Below are 17,285 nucleotides of genomic sequence, written 5' to 3'. Positions count from 1 at the left end.
AATGCTGATTAGAAGGATCATGCTGTTTTAATCAATCACTTCCTGGAGGCTGGAATATGAAGCATTAATAGCGGCCAAGCGATTATGATTACTAAAAACTGAGCTCACAGAAATTTCCTATCTTAAAAACAAAACAAAACAAAACAAAAACAAAAACAAAACAAAAAACAACCTCAAACAAAAAAAGCCCTGTAAGTGCAAAGATCACCTGCAACAACAGAGGTAATTAATTTCTTCTACAATTCGTCTGAAACAAAACTGACATTAAATGGTAAGAAAAGAGTATTTTTGTTTTATTAAAAAAAATCAACTTTTAACACACTACAGTTGTTTCTCTTCAGTATCTTATTTGCTAAGAACCTTATGTACAACCAAACCAATAACTGAATAGAATATAAACCTTTAAAAGAAAAGTTCTAGAACAAAGGAATTTTAAAACCTCTCTATTCAGAAAAAGCATTAAAGTTATAACATTTAATTCCCTCAGAAATGGTTTTTTTTTTCCTTAAGTCTGTTACAGTCAGAATAGCAGCACATGTATTTAACCAACAAATATTTACTGAATGCTTACTATTTCAAGGCACTACTGTTTAAGACTCTGGAGATTCAGTGATAACACCGATAAACTCCTGCCCTCATGGAGCTTATATTCTAACAGAAAGCTGTACACAAACATGTAAAAGTAACAGTATGTCAATGGCAGTGAATATTATGGAGAAAAATAAAGGAAAAATGGAAAGAAGGAAGGGAAAGGTAATTGTTATTTGGTCAGGAAAATTTGTATTTCACCACAGATCTGAAGAAAGTAGGGGAACACACCAAGCAGCTATCTGGGCAAGAGGAATTAAGGCAATAGGAACAATAAACACAAAGGACCTGAGGAAGTGGATATGCCTTCCTCACGTTTAGGCATACCTTAAGAAATGTTTAAGGCATGTTTAAGAATTACCAATGAAGGGTTTCTGGGTGGCTCAGTATGTTAAGTTTCCCACTTTGACCCAGGTCATGATCTCACCGTTCATGAGTTCAAGTTGCGTTGGGCTCTGTGCTGACAGCGCAGAGCCTGGAGCTTGTTTCAGATTCTGTGTCTCCCTCTCTCTCTGCCCCTCCCCTGCTCACACTCTGTCTCTCTCTCAAAAATAAATAAACATTTATTTTTATTTATTTATTAAGTTTATTTAAGAGAGCATGGAAGAACAGGGGAGAGGCAAGAGAAAGAAGAAAAAAAGAGAATTCCAAGCAAGCTCTGCACTGCCAGCACAGAGCCCGATGCGGGCCTGGAACCCATTAACTGTGGGATCATGACCTGAGCTGAAATCAAGAGTTGGATGCTTAACTGACTGAGCTACTCAGGTGCCCCTCAAAAATAAGTAAACATTTAAAAAAAAATTTTTTTTAAAGAATTACCAATGAGGTTTTGTTTGTTTTTTAGGGTCTATGAAGGGCTACTTTTACACCCCTACATCAAATATAGTAATAAAACATTTACTATGAAATATTTGTAAATGGCTGTTGCTCAAACTATTTGAGAATAAACCATCATAATCACTACATCTACAGACTTCCAGCACTTTAATTCAGTGCCCAGCACATGCTTAGTAAGTATGAAACAAAGACAAGAGAGAAATAGATAAAGCTAAATAAGAAAAATTCTGCTAAGATTCCTCCAAAGAAAGTTTGGAGCATGGGCTACTATTCCATCAGGCATGGGAAGAGGTTGTAAGGCAAAAACAAAAAGTAGTCTACCCCCTAATCTCTCCACACTTCAAAGTCTAACTGCAGGATACAGAGGAGGGAACTATACTCAAAGACTTATGTCCATTAATTATCTTAGGAAAGCAGATTGTTTACAAATGCTCTGACATCAAGCTAAAAGCTTGCTTATTTTCCTAACACTCTCTTTTCATTCGTATTTGTTGACTCTGACAAATCAAAAAGTTATTCCTCGCATTATTGGGACAACTGGTGAAATCAGAGTAATATCTATAGATCAGTTAATAGTATCAAGGTAATTTCCCATTTTGGCAACTGTACTGTCGTTATGTAAGAAAGTCCTTGTTTTTAGAAGATAAACACTGATGTATTTAGGAATACAGGAGCATATCTCAAAGAGTCCAGGAAAACAATTAAAGTATACATACAGGAAAAAGAAAACAAATGTGGTAAACTGTTAACATTTGAAGAGTGGAAAAAAGGGTGAGGGAGAGTACTGCATGAATAGTTTCCTTCATCTTATTATATGCTTTCATTTGTAGAAGTGAATAATAAATTATCATTCCACAGACAACTATAATAAAAATAATTAAGAAAAAATTATCTCTGTATTTACACTTCTTCGAACGTCAGGTTCTCCATCTGAAAGTGAAAATAACACCATCTTCCATAATCAAATGACCACTATGAACCTCAAATGACAAAATCCACATGAAAGCACTCTGTACTTACAAATCATTTTTGTAAGACTAGTATGGCCTTTTCCCTGTATCCCACACTTTTCCTGCTAATATCACCTACTACTATTAAAAGGCCAAAATCTGCACTTCCCATTCCACTGATTATATATGATATAAAATAATAGTTTTTAAGGAGAAATAACACATTAAAGGTACATAGATTATGGGACTTCTCAATATCAGAAATACAAGAAAGTATTTTTTATAATTGAGAAAATGTGGCATATCTCTTCTCTAAACATCACATTCTTTTAATTTTTTTTTAATGTTTATTCATTTTTGAGAGGGAGACATGGAGCGTGAGTGGGGGAGGAGCAGAGAGAGGCAGACAGGCTCCAAGCTGTCAGCACAGAGACTGATGCATGGCTCGAACTCACGAACTGAACTCACGAACTGTGAGATCATGACCTGAGCTGACATCGTCAGGTGTTCAACCAACTAAGCCACCCAGGCACCCCACTAAGCATCAAATTCTTAATAACCAATCTGGACACCACACCATCACCAATTAAACATGTCCAAGATGAAATTCACCTCTCCACTTAGCTCTTCCCTCTTACCCTCCTTTTCACACAGCTCTTCCTGATTCCTCCAACTCAGCTGGTAATAACACTACCCAGCTAATGACTTAAGGGGAGAAATAAAGAAGTCATTCTTAACTCCTCTTTCTTGCATCATCCATAACCATTCCATCAAGCAAACACCCTAATCATTTTATTTTTTTAATTTTTTTCAAATCCATGACTAATCTCATTCCAGCTGGCCTCTGCCCCAGTTCAAGATCTCATCATCTAGAGTCCTAGACTACTACAATGTCCTCTGAAATAACCTCCTGGATATAAACACTGCTTTTCAGACTTACAAACCATCAGATAAAGTTTAACTCCCCTAAGCATCACTTAACAAGGCCCTTCATGGTCAGCTTCACCTACTTCCCTAGCCCAACTTCTAGTAATACTGAAATTTTTTTTTAAAACTTCTCCTAACCACTTAGAAGAATTATTACATTTGGGATTTTATTGTCTTGTTTTGTTAATTTGTCCGTTTCTTTCTAAAGTTTCTAGCAGTATAATTTTTTTGCAAATCTCAAAAAGAGACTTTCACATATATTCCACAGCCAAGACAAAAAGGAAATTTTCTAACTCTGAGCCTTGTGAGAAAAATGTCACTAGAAAAATGGATCATGGTTATCAGAAACACAAGATTAGTCTAGGCTTGTGGGCAAAAAGTAAATGAGACAAAGGGAATCAACTTATACTCAAGAATTTCCTTACAAGTTAAGACTGAAGTAGGGCTATATATAATGATATGCCTAATGACCACTGAACAAAGAAAGTCTTTAAGTTGAAATGGGAGAAAACTGTATATATATTTACCCTAGTACCAATGACCAAGAAAAAATAAAAATACAGGAAACACAGCTTGTGTGGAGAAGGGAACAATTAATAAAATATTCTGTTTTTGTCATTTATTTTAACGAAATCTGCTCTGAGAAAAATCAGCAAGTCATATAACTTTTTATTTCCCAATCAACAGCATGAAAATAATACATTAAACTTAAAATTTAACATATTTTTTCTGGAATCCTCATGCATTTATAATCTTCTAAGACCTTTAGGTAGGAGCACCTGGGTGGCTCAGTCAGTTAATTGTCTGACTCTTGATTTTGGCTCAGGTCATGATTTCATGGTCAGTGGTGAGATGGAACCCTACATCAGGCTCCATGCTGGGCATGGAACCTGTTTGAAATTCTCTCTCTCCCTCTTTTCTTCTGCCCCTCCCCAACTTGCATGCATGTGCACGCACATGTGCATGGACGTGTGCACTCTCTAAAAACAAAGAAAAAAAAAAGACCTTTAGGTAAAATACCTAAGAAAAATGAGAATTAATACCCAAATATGTCTCCCCAATATATTAAAGAAAAAAATGCCATAGTTTTATTTATTTAAACAGTGTAACTAGAAACAAATTCACCTAAAAATACCACTTGAAAATGTGTTAGATTTATACATTTTTAATATTAAGTTTTAAATGTCTGTTTTCAAGTCTTTTTAAATGCCAAAACAATTCACTTTTAAAAATAAGTGTTTTATTTTCTTCTGGTCAAGGCAAAAGTAAGAGGAAAATAAGACCATACTCTCAATTGCTTCCACACATATGAATTAAATTTTATTTTCTCCTGTTAATCTATCTCTCATGTCAATTTAATTCTTAGACCAGCCAGAAGAATTCTGAAGGGTAAAGAAAATGTTTCCTCCCCAACAATTCTTAATCCTACATTTTATTCTAATATTATTCTAATTCCCAATGTTAAATTCTAGAAACTATATTAAACATTGGTTTATTTAATACACCCTAGGCCTATTTATTAGCAACTCAATTATTCTATTTTTTTCTTTCATTCCTGAATTCTAGGTCCCATTATTATTAGATTACACATTCATGCCATAATTCTAGAAATACTCATCACATAAAATAATTCAGAAAATCGTGGATAGGTATCTTAATTTTGATTAATGGGGGCACCATATGGCAGTATGAGAAAGATTTAATTTATTTCCAATTGTTCATTAATACAAAAGCATTTATTAAATACAAGTAGGGTTACATAATTTTTTAAAAATATGTGAATATTTCAAGTGTCCAGAAAATAAATGGAATGACAGTACAATCTAAACAATAATATGAACCCACTTTAATCTCTATTTTACACAGATCCTATAGTAGTTTACCAAATCACCCTCTGTGCAGCTAGATAAGCTTCTTTCAGAAACAGTTTACTATGGTATATATCTGGTCCACATGAAACCGTGAGAAAAGGCAAGTTCAAAAAATGCAATATCAATAAACACAATCTCCACTAAAAACAAGAAATTAGTTCATCAGTTTTAGCTTAAAATGAAAAGCCTACGTGGGGGGAAGTAACCTTTTTTCACTACAAGACTTAATTTTTTTTGTTTCTGCTGTCAAAATATAAGTTGGTAGTTATAATAAAGAGGATACAAGCAAGTAAAGAAACCAAAAGTGGGTTACTATTGTACAGTCAGGAAGTGAACACAGCAGAGATTTTCAGACTGCAGATAATGACCATATATATGTTATAGCTATTCTGAAGTAAACATAACAAAACAGAATGTGCAATACTATAGTAAGAATAAATGTTATTCAAGAAACATTTCTTTCAGTTGTATGTATGTATATATATATATTGAGGCACCATGCAAAATGCTTTTTCCTCAATGTGTCTCAGAGACAAAAAGTTTGAGGCCACTGCTGACTCCACCATTTCACTGTGGGCTGGGACACACTTCCTAAGCTTTTAGCTTTATTTGTGAAATGGTGCAGAAAACAGATATTTGACAATAATGGTCACAGAAAACATTAAATGAGGTAATGTACACAAAATACAGTATCTGACACAGATAAGTTCTTGATAAGTATTAACTTTAACTAACATACCTCCCAATTATACATGGTAGTTATTACCCTCTAGATTTTGGCTTAATAGATTTTTCATTTTAATTTTTAAGTAAGATCACTTAGATCATCTAAAAACAAAAATCGAAGAATAAGCCATAGCAATAAATGAGTCTTAAATCAAAATAAGATCAACCAACTTTGTTGTCAAATTCTTGACCAATCACCAAGCCAAGATATGAACAGAATGATAAAGTTTGGTGCCTGTGTTTCCCTTTTTGTTCCCTTCTCTGTTTCTAATTATACAATTATTCAAACATTTTCTCTTCCTAACCAAATGCTGTAATTCTATGGCATTCAGGCCTTCATTCAATAGTAAAAATACCAAACTTCACACAATTATAATAGACCTTGAGTTCATGAAGAAGTTATGAACAATGAGGCAGCATGAAAGCTCTTTTACAAAAAAAGACCTGGTTTTGAAACACCTATCAGACATTTATGACTATGGAACTATAGACAAAACATATGACGTCTCTAAATATCAGTTTCCATAACTACAAAATAGGGTGAATTCATCTATCTTTTAGGGTCCCTCAAAATTAAACAAGCACTTAGCGCAAAGAGAACTATATATATGAATTCCTGTCCCCTCCACCAAGGCCAGTCTGTCACTCTGTAAACATTTCAAGTAATAAAATTGTCCCAATTTTAGAAACTACTCCAATCATGTGCAACTATATCTATCAGAAAATTCTTACAGTGATATGAAAATGCCATGAGTTTAAAGGAGGAAAATATCATGATGAGCTGAAGTAGTTGGGAGGCAGCTTCATTCAAAGACAGTTTCATGAATGAAGTGTAACTTGGAAATGGGCCTGGAAATATAGATGAGATTTGGATGAGCAGAAAAGACTCAGAAGGTTAATTGTTCATTCACTCATTCACTGAGTTACTGCCATCAAATATGTGCTGAATGCTTACTATGTGCCAAGAACTTTCTAGATGCTAGGGATCGAGCTGGGAACTAAAGCAGATTTAGTCTCTTCTTTCAAGAACTATATATCCCAGTGGAGCAAGACAGAGAAACAAACAAGTTATAAAATGTGTAAGATGTCAGATTTTAAGATAAAGTCTATGGAGGAAAAAAATTAAGTGGGTAAGGAGGATAAGAAGTACTTAAAAAAAGAATGGATACTATTTTAAGTACAGTGGTCAGGGAAGACAACACTGATAAAGTGGCATTTAAACAGAGCCCTAGGCACTTTCTATAGGCGAAAGCGGGCAACAGACTGTGCATCCGCGCCTCACCAGGTTCCTGTGGAAGTAAAGTAGAATTTCATAAGGACATAATGGATGGAGAAGAGAAAACCTGTGGTGGCTGTGAAGGCCTGATGGATGCCATGAGTGTCAAATTGGTATCTTCAGGTGGTCATGAATTTATTGTCAAAAGAGAGCATGCACTAACATCTGAAACAGTAAAGCCATGTTGAGTGACCCAGCTCGGTTTGCAGAGAACAAAAGTAACTAAGACAATTTTAGACAGATTCTTTCACATGTGCTATCAAAAGTATGCATGTATTTTACCTACAAGGTTCACTACACTGACACCTCCATGGAGATTCCAAAATTCCCAACTGAAATTTTACTGGAACTGCTGATGGCTGTGAACCTCCCAAATTGTTAAATAAATTATAATTAATTAACAAACACATACATAGATAGATAAGTAAATAACAAATAAATTCCTAAAGCAAGGAGCCAGTTGGAAAGAAAACAGCAAAGTTTTCTTTGTGTAAGTGCAAAGGCCCTGACAACAAAAACCAAGCACACATGTAGAGGTGGGAACTCACAGTATCTTTGATCAACAGTACCTAACAGAAAAGGGAGGACAGCATAAGTGAAAATACAGCCTGAAGACATTGCAGAGAGACTTGACTTCTAAATTTGATTTTATACTATTAGCAAGAAAAGCCACTAAACAGTTGTGAACAGCCCAGTGAAATGAATGAAATCACAGCTTAAGAAAAAACATATAATCAATACTCAACTTATTCACAGTTTGTGCTTATTGCTAACTACACAAAACTACTTTTTGTACAAAAAGTAATTTGGGGGCACCCATGTGGCTCAGTCAGTTAAGCATCCTACTCGATTTCAGCTCAGGTCATGATCTCACAGATACTGAGTTCAAGCCAGGAGTCAGGCTCTGCACTGACAGTGCTGAGGCCGTTTGGGATTGTGTCTCTCTCCCTCTGTCTCTCACCTCCTTGCACACTCTCTCTCTCCCTCTCAAAATAAATAAATAAATAATTAAAAAAATAAGTAACTTGTGGGGCGTCTGGGTGACTCAGTCAGGTAAGCATCCGACTCTTGGTTTCCGCTCAAGTCATGATCTCACAATTTGTGAGTTGGAGCCCCACCTTGGGTTCTACACTGATAGTCCGGAGCCTGTTTGGGATTCTCTCTCTCCCCCTCTCTCTGCCCCTTCCCTGCACGTATGCTTTCTCTCAAAAATAAATAAATAAACTTGAAAGAAGAAAAAAGAAAAGTAACTTGTTTCTTCCTCACTTTCTTAAGATGCTGGCTCAATTAATACCAATTTTCAGCTTAAAGTGGAAAAAATAATTTAAATAACTAGTGACTCTATACAGAACTGTTACTTTAAAAAAAGCCTTTGATATGGTGAAGGCAGAAACTAGTGGCTAAAATGATATTCTGAATTAGCTACAGAGTTCAATTACTTTCTTTCAAGTTCACAAATAATAAAGATGGCTAAATAAGCCCATTTAATACCTTTGTGGGGGGAGGTGATTTGGTTTCTTTTGTCTTTTTTTAAATTTTTTAATGTTTATTTATTTTTGAGAAAGACAGAGTGAGAGCGGGGGGGGGGGGGGGGGGGGGGGCAGGGAGAGAAAGTGGGAAACACAGAATCGGAAGCAGGTTCCAGGCTCTGAGATGTCAGCACAGAGCCCAACAAGGGGCTTGAACCCACGAACTGTGAGATCATGATCTGAGCCAAAGTCAGATGCTTAACCGACTGAGCCACCCAGGCGCCCGATTTCTTTGTTTTTTTTAAGTAGGCTCCACACCCAGCACAGAGCCCAATGCAGGGCTTGAACTCATGATCCTGAGATCACAACCTAAGCTGAAATCAAGAGTCAGACGCTTAACCAACTGAGCCACCCAGGAATCCCATTATCTTTGATATCAGTAATAAAACAATAAAACATTGATATATTAAGATTTTTAACAAATAACACCGTGGTATATATTATCCTTGGTTGCATAAAGAAAAAATGCAAATATTAAGCCAAATTCTTTATCACTTTGAGAATAGAAAGCTATAATTAACACGTGTTCAACAAGAGAAAACAGAATTAGATGATCTTTGAAACATGAAATATTTTATAGCATGAAAAATTATAATCAAATGTTTTAATTTTCTTTTAATTTGTTGCAAAAATGTTTCCAAATTATTTGAAAACCATAGACCTCAAAAAACCCTAAAGACAATAAACATGAAAATCACCCAAGGTACATTAAAACAAATGCTTAAAACTACAAATGAATAGAAACATCTTAAAAGCAACTGGGGGAAAGAAATGCATAATGTACAAAGGAACAAATACAATGATGACAATTTTCTCATCAGAAATAATACTAGCTAGAAGACAGTGAAACAATATCTTAAAAGTACTGAAAGTAAAATATTGTCCACTGAGAACTGTTTACCTGCTAAAATACCTTTCAAAAGCAAAGGTGACTTAAAGACAACAGAAATCAATGAAACAAAAAACAAGGAAACCAAGGTCAATGAAAATACAAGTTGATTCCTTGAGAATATTATTAAAATTGATAAATCTTTTAACCCAAATGATTAGGAAAAAGAGATAAAACACAAATGACCAATAACAGGAATAAGAGAAGTGGCATCACTACAGATTCTACAGATATTAGAAAGATAACAAGTAAAAATTATGAACAACTTTATGCTAATAAATTCACCAATTCTTTGAAAGACACAAATGTGCTCCTTCCACAAGAAAAAACCTGAATAACCCAGTATCTATTAAAGAAATTGAATCTATAGTTAAAAACCTTCCAGCAAAACTTCTAGGCCCAGATGGTTTCACTAGGGAAATCTACCAAACAATTAAGGAATGATACAAATTCTACACAAGTCTTCAGGAAACTGGGCGGGGAGGTGGGGATAAAATGGTAGGAGGTAATTCCCAATGCATTCTATGAGGCCAACATAACCCTGATACCAAAACCAGACAAGGACATCATAAGAAATGAAACTTAAAGATCAATACCCTTCACAGATATTTGCAAAAATTCTTAATAAAGTTTTAGCAAATCAAATCCAGGAATATATGAAAAAGATAATACATCATGACCAAGTGCGGTTTGTCCCAGGAATGCAGGTTAGTTTAACATTCAATCAAAATTAAATGTAATTCCCTATACTAAAGGACAACAACAAAACTATGATCTCAATATACGCAGATAAAGTATTGATAATATTCAACATCCCTTTCTGATATTCAAAAGTCTTGACAACTAAAAATAGAGGGGGAACTTCCTCAATTCCACAAAAGAAAATCTGTGAAAAACCTTTGGTCAACACATATTTAAGGGCGAAAGTGCGCATGCTTTCTCCTTTAACATCATGAACAAGACAAGGAAGTCAGTCCACTGTCACCACTCCTACTTTACTAAAAATTCCAGCTAGTGAAATAAGGTAAGAAAAAGAAGAGTAAAGCCATCCAAATTGGAGAGGAAGTAAAAATTGTCTTTATTTGAGGATAACAAATCAGCTAGGTAGGAGATCTGAATCTATTTTTTTTTAAAAGTTACTAAAACAAATACATGAGGTTAGCAAGGTTGCAGAATACAAGATAAAAATGCAAAAACCTACTGTATTTCTATATTCCAACAATAATCAAAAATTGAAATGTTAAAAAATCCATTTAAAATAATATTTAAAAATAAAAACTACTTAAAAATAAATCTGACAAGGGGCGCCTGGGTGGCTCAGTTAAGCGTCCAACTTCGGCTCAGGTCATGATATCACAGCTAGTAAGTTTGAGCCCTGTGTTGGGTTCTGTGTGGACAGCTTCAGATTCTGTGTCTCTCTCTCTCTCTGCTCCTCCCCCACTGGCACTCTGTCTCTTTGTCTAAAAACTAAATAAACAGTAAAAAATTTTTAATTTCTAAAAATAAATAAATAAATCTGAGAAAAGACCTGTATCCTGAAATTTTCAAAATATTGCTGAAAGAAATAAAATCTAAATAAATGGAGAGATATATATGCTCATGGACTGAAAGCCTCTATACTGTTAGAGATGTCAATTTTCTCCCAAATGAATTTACATATTCAAAGCAATTCCAATTGAAACCCCCGATGATTACTTTGTAGAAACTGACAAACTGATTTTAAAATTCCTATGTTAATTCAGGGAACCTAGAATAGCAACAACAACTTTGAAAAAGAATAACAAAGTTAGAGACTTACACTATCTGACTTCAAGACTTATTATAAAGTTACAGTAACATGGATATTGTAATATTAGCATAAAAGTAAACAAACAAAGCAATGGAGCATAACAAAATCCAGAATTACTCCCAAACACATACGGTTTTTTGAGAAAGGTGCAAAGGAGATTCAAAGATAATCTTTACAAGAAATGGTGCTGGAACAGCTGAAAACCCATATGCAAAAAAATTAACTTTGATTCATAACTTGAATCATATACAAAAACAACTCAAAATGAATCATGGCCATAAATATAAAATCGTAAAATTTTTAGGAAAGAGCATAGGAGGAAAGCTTCAGAATTTGGGTTAAGAGTACTCAGACTTGCCATAAAACATAATCCATAAAAGGGAAAATTAATAAACTGGACCTTATCAAAACTAAAACCTTTGCTCTGTAACAGACCATGTGAAAAGGATGTAAACACATGCTACAGAATATGAGAAAATATATGCATATCTAACAATAAACTAATATCTAAAATATATAAAGGACTTTCAAAACCCAATAGTATCTTGACAATGAGGGGGAAGGGCATGTGGGTGGTTCAGTAGGTTAAGCATCCCACTCTTGGGTTTCAGCTCAAGTCATCATTTTGGGGTTTCCTGAGTTCAAGCCCCCTGTACAGCTCTGTGCTGCCAGCTTGAAGCCTGTGTGGGATTCTCCCTCCCTCTCTGCTCTTCCCCCACTCGCGCTGTCTCTATCTCTCTCAAAATAAATAAACTTAAAAAAAAAAGTCTTGGGGCGCCTGGGTGGCTCAGTCAGTTAAGCGGCCAACTTCGGCTCAGGTCATGATCTCGTGGTCTGTGGGTTCGAGCCCCGCGTCGGGCTCTGTGCTGACAGCCTGGAGCCTGTTTCAGATTCTGTGTCTCCCTCTCTCTGACCCTCCCGCATTCATGCTCTGTCTCTGTCTCAAAAATAAATAAACGTTAAAAAAAAATTTTTTTTTTAAAGTCTTAAGTGTATAAAAAAACTCAACAGTAAAAAAAAAAAAAAACTCCATTAGAAATGAAAAACATAGATTTATTTCACTGAAGAGAACATACAGATGGCAAAATAAGCATGTGAGAAGATGTTTGAAAGCATTAGCTATTAGGGAAATGCAAATCAAAACCAGTATCACTATCATTACACATCCAAAGGTACATGGCAAAGAAAGAAATTCATTGCAACTGTAAGAACTACTTCATTAAAATAATAATCCTTGTTATTTAAATTTTAAACATTAGAATACACTGTTGATTGAACTGTGATATGGAAACATTCTTCTATCTGCACTGTCCAACACGGTAGCTACTAGCCACAGGTGGCTATTAAGCCTTGAATGTGGCTAGTGGGAATAAGGAACTGAAAATGTAACTTCAGTTAAATAGCCAAATATGGCTATTGGCTACCACATTAGACAGAATAGGTCTAGAACTTTCAAAAAATTTCAAAAAAGAATACAAACACAAACGATGTAAAAATAATCATTAGTGTAGTGGGTATACATTTCTCACCCATGACACTACTGGCCTTTTAGGCAGAATAATTCATTACACAGGACTATCCTAAAAAAAAAAATATTCCTTCAAATGATAAATGTATTTTTTTCCAAATGTAATTTTATGGTCACTGTTGATACAGAGTATTGCTTCATTCAAATAAATTACTGAAGCTATTAAGAGCAATAATGCATTTTCACCAGCAGAGAGCAGATATACATAATAAACACCTCTTAACACCAATTTCAAATGTTCCAAAAGTCCAATAGCACTGAATCAAAAGACATTAGTATATTAACTTACACAAAAGGAATTGTACTTCTTGGAGGTAAGGGAGAAAATCTGCTAAAAATAAACATATTTTTCAAAAAGAAACTGAGAGGTCACCCCAGAAACAAGTTTTTGTCAATTTTATCAGTTGATCCAAGAGTTAACTATAATCCTTCAAATAAAACAAAATAACCGTGACAAAATGTCAGTCAAGCCTAATTTTCAAGGCCATTTACATATATACTACAATATTCCTTAGGCCACAAAATAAATTCTAAAGAATTTTCTTCATAGAATATAAAAGTTATCAAAATTCCATGAAAAAAACAAAGCATTTGTTTCAAAAGTAAACTAAATGCCAAGACCAAAACAAACAATGAAATGTGGCAACGGTGCTGATGTAATTTTTAAGTAGTGGGGTTCAGAGTCACCAGCTAAGAATTCTTGAGACTTCTTCGGTGCAAAAAGTGGGCAGAAAGAGCTGCACTGGGGTTGTGAAAAGTGACTGATTATGTAAGATTTTCTATCCTATGGAAGGGAAGGTGATGTTAGGGCTCCAGAAAATTGAGTGTAGGTTTCTGGAGACTACTTTTTTCTTTTAAATCATTAAGACAGTTGCAAACTGATGGAGACTCTGTCCTGCATGATTGTGATCTCTAACCATCTGATTTTCCTTTTCCTTTGTTCTTGGGCGTCCACGAGTCCCTAAGGAACGTCACGCATATTCCCACCCGGGGGAGTGGGAGGTTAGCTTATGCTCTGCCCTCAGCTTGCCTTTTGCTCCCTCATCAATGTTTAAAAAAAAAAAAAAAAAAGGTAACTGTTTGCCGGAGAAAAACTTGAGAAACAGTGCCAACATACTGAAGATTCACTTTTCTCGACTCTTACTGTACAAAGGGTGGAAAACAAGCTCTGAAGAGTTTCACAACACACACTTTCATAAAGTGCTTCGAAAATAGTTTTAATGTCTACCAAAATTAAATGCCCTTTTCTAAGAACAAAGAAAATATCCAGAAACAACAAAAGAGAGAGAGAGAGAGAGACCTTTTCTAGCCCCTTTATATGCCTATTACAATTAATTTTTCCTTTCTCCCTGTTACATACGTCCTTCTGAAAGCCCCCTTGTCCTGAAGCTTCTCTGTTCTGGTTTTCCTTGCAGTCTTGCAGGGCACTATTGAGTTCCCTCAGTGATTCCACTTCTGACTGCTGCCTCCCCATGTCTTGGTCACTGACCCTCTGATTTGTATCTAATCCATTCATGGCTTTGGTAAACATTTCCAGGCAAATGACTCCCAAAACAATAATCACTCCCTTGTCTATCCACTCTCCTACATTTCTGCCTGGTACCTATACCTGCTTCTAGGAACATAAAAAGCATGTGCACTAAGTAAGTATATGGACAAGCCTGCTTCCAGCTTCTTCCTACCTAGAATAACTTAGCCACGCTTATCCTTTTCAAGAACTACCTTTTTTGTTAAAAGCCTTCCCCAATTCCTGCTCTTGGTGATTTTTACTTTCTCTGAACCTCTATAACACTCAATGTTTGCACTACCCCCTCCACTCAGATATCCAGACTATATACACATATATAGTATAAATACACATTACATATGTATTTATATTTATAGTATTTGTGCTTACGTATAAATACACATTACATATGTATTTATATTTATAGTATTTGTGCTTATGGCCTGCCTTTCTCCTCAAAGTAAAGACTCCTAAATGGCAGGGCAGGGCTGGGCTTCTGTTGTATACCTCTAATGTCTACTCTAGTGGACCAGCGCATAAAGGGTTAAAAAAGATAAAGATAACTACCTTCTTTTCCTGAACTTTCCATGAAGTACTCTTGTGCTCAGAATCTGCTCAATTACATTATTTACCAAACAAAGTATAATTCACAAATGTTTCCTGCAAAGTAATAAAATGAATAAATGACTATAACTGCTTTAAAAAAACAAGACCTGACATAATTATCACACCCTTATCATTTATCAACCCTTATTTTGGCCAGACGTTACTTCATAAATTCAGTTAACTCTCATAATCCTGTGACAACAGGTATGGCCATTTTACACATAATGACACTGAAGCTTAGAAAGTTTAAATACCACACTCCCATCATAAGGAACGACGGAGACAGGGGAGAAAGAGAGGAGAGGGAGGGAGATAAAGAAAAAAATGAAATCACAGAGGCAGCAATGAGAGAGCTGAGATTTTAACCAAAAGCACTAAGCCTTCAAAGCCCATGCTTTTTAGCTACCAAAGTAATGTCCTTTCAAGGATAACAGCAGAGCAAGGAATCTGCCAACCCACAGTCAGCTAGAGGAAGAATACTGTGGAGGAAACGTTATTATATAGTATATAACTGTTTTTATCTTAAAACTTTCAAAGAAAGAATATGTACATTAGTTCAAAATATTACAAGGACACTGAAAAACTTTAAAATCCACAAAAACTACAAAAACAAAAAAGCATTCCCCTGCCATTTTTCAAATGTTAATTTACTGTGGCAAAGAAATTAAATGGTGGTAATAATTTAAGGATTCACTAGTCATCAGGATGGTATAAAATAAAAGGGAAAAATGAAATGAAGCTTAATTTTAAGAACAATCCATGCTTCGCCTGACTGTCCTACTAAAGTTTAAGCCTTGTCAAACCTATTTCTTACTTTATTCAGGTGATATGGCATCATTAAAAAATTCAGCTTAAAAATTCAAAAGTTTGAGCAAGCATATTACAGCTTTCCTTTATTTTGTTTGCTCTTTCACAAATATTTTAGTGCTTTGTATTTGCAAAATTTCCCTCTCAAGCACAAAGATATCCAATATTGACAAAAATCCCTCTTTTTAAAGCTTATTCTCAGCACTATTTACAGATTTATCTCACGAGATAATATTTGCTTTTAGATAACACTGCAGACACCAACCAACATTCTAAGTTTTGAAATATGTTTATATTTATTGCCAAATCACTGTTTAAAAAAAACCGGTTAAATAATTAATATGTAACCGTTCCTGTGATTTCCAAATTTTTTTCTTAACATCCTATTATTACACAGATAGGGCTTGGTTAAGCATAAAAATGCATAACTTACAACCCTTCTCACTGTATAGATTGTGAATGTAAAGAAAATGAAAAAATTAAAAAGCTGAGAGTTACCTTTTATATAACTGAAGAGTAACACATTCATTTATGGATTCAGAAGGCAATAGCACAGGAAACAGGTTTACTCCCAAGTTCTCTCATTGTTGCAAAGTTTTGAGCAAGTCCTCTAATCTCTCATGATAGGTTTCATTGCTCTACTAGGAGATCAGACTAGGCACATGACAGGTCTCTTCTATCTCTAAACTGTCTATAATTTTATGGTTACCAAAAAGAAAAAAGAAAAAAGAAAAAAACGTAGATATGGGCCTGAAAATCTTCCCAAAGTACTCCACCATCACTTAATGAATCTTAAGATTCATTCATTGCTTATAGAATCTAGGAATGAATGGTGTGGCCTACCACTATACTCACAGGTATGAATGTTGCCTTGAATTTTGTGTTGTGCCTAATAACTGATCAAGAGAAAAATCTGGAAAAGGCAGTCAACCCCTGCTCCCAAAATGAAGGGGACAAATCATAAAATAAAAATGACCAATAAGCCCATTAAAATGATTAATTTTAAGAAATTAAAGTATCATAAAATTTTCACCAATCATGTTAAGAAAACTTTTCAAAAACATGAACACCCAGTGACAGGTTGTGTGCACAGGGTCAGCCAGTCTTTGTACACTACTGGTGGGAAGGTAAACTGGCCCCAAGATTCCTGGCAATACAACTCAAACACACTTTAATCAGCATACTCTAACATACACTTTTTACACAGAAGATCTTATTGTGAATAATTTTGTGTACACAAAGCTTTGACAACAGGACTCTTCGTAACCATGTTAGAAAGCAAATGCCCATCAATAAGGGAACATATTAGTTTAAAATACTTTTAAATTATTTTAAAATTCATACTATTATCAAGTTTTCTATGCAGAGAATAGATTTAAATCCCCCTACAAAGTCCCACTATCCTTACTCTCAGCAAATGACTTCACCACCTAACTGTCCCTTAGATTTCAGATC

The 17,285-nt window shown here is 34.9% G+C and overlaps 1 protein-coding gene and 1 pseudogene across 3 annotated transcripts in view; one reads left to right on the top strand and one right to left on the bottom strand.

The window, feature by feature from the left end:
• Positions 1–17,285, bottom strand: part of SMAP1 (small ArfGAP 1) — a 199,977-nt gene that overhangs the window by 161,642 nt on the left and 21,050 nt on the right. The window lies entirely within an intron of this gene.
• Positions 7,022–7,557, top strand: LOC125938624 (elongin-C-like; annotated as a pseudogene).

The sequence above is a fragment of the Panthera uncia genome (genome assembly GCF_023721935.1).
Source record: "Panthera uncia isolate 11264 chromosome B2 unlocalized genomic scaffold, Puncia_PCG_1.0 HiC_scaffold_24, whole genome shotgun sequence".
NCBI lineage: Eukaryota > Metazoa > Chordata > Mammalia > Carnivora > Felidae > Panthera > Panthera uncia.
The sequence above is the reverse complement of the archived record's forward strand: the minus strand, read 5'-3'. Positions and strand labels throughout refer to the sequence as shown.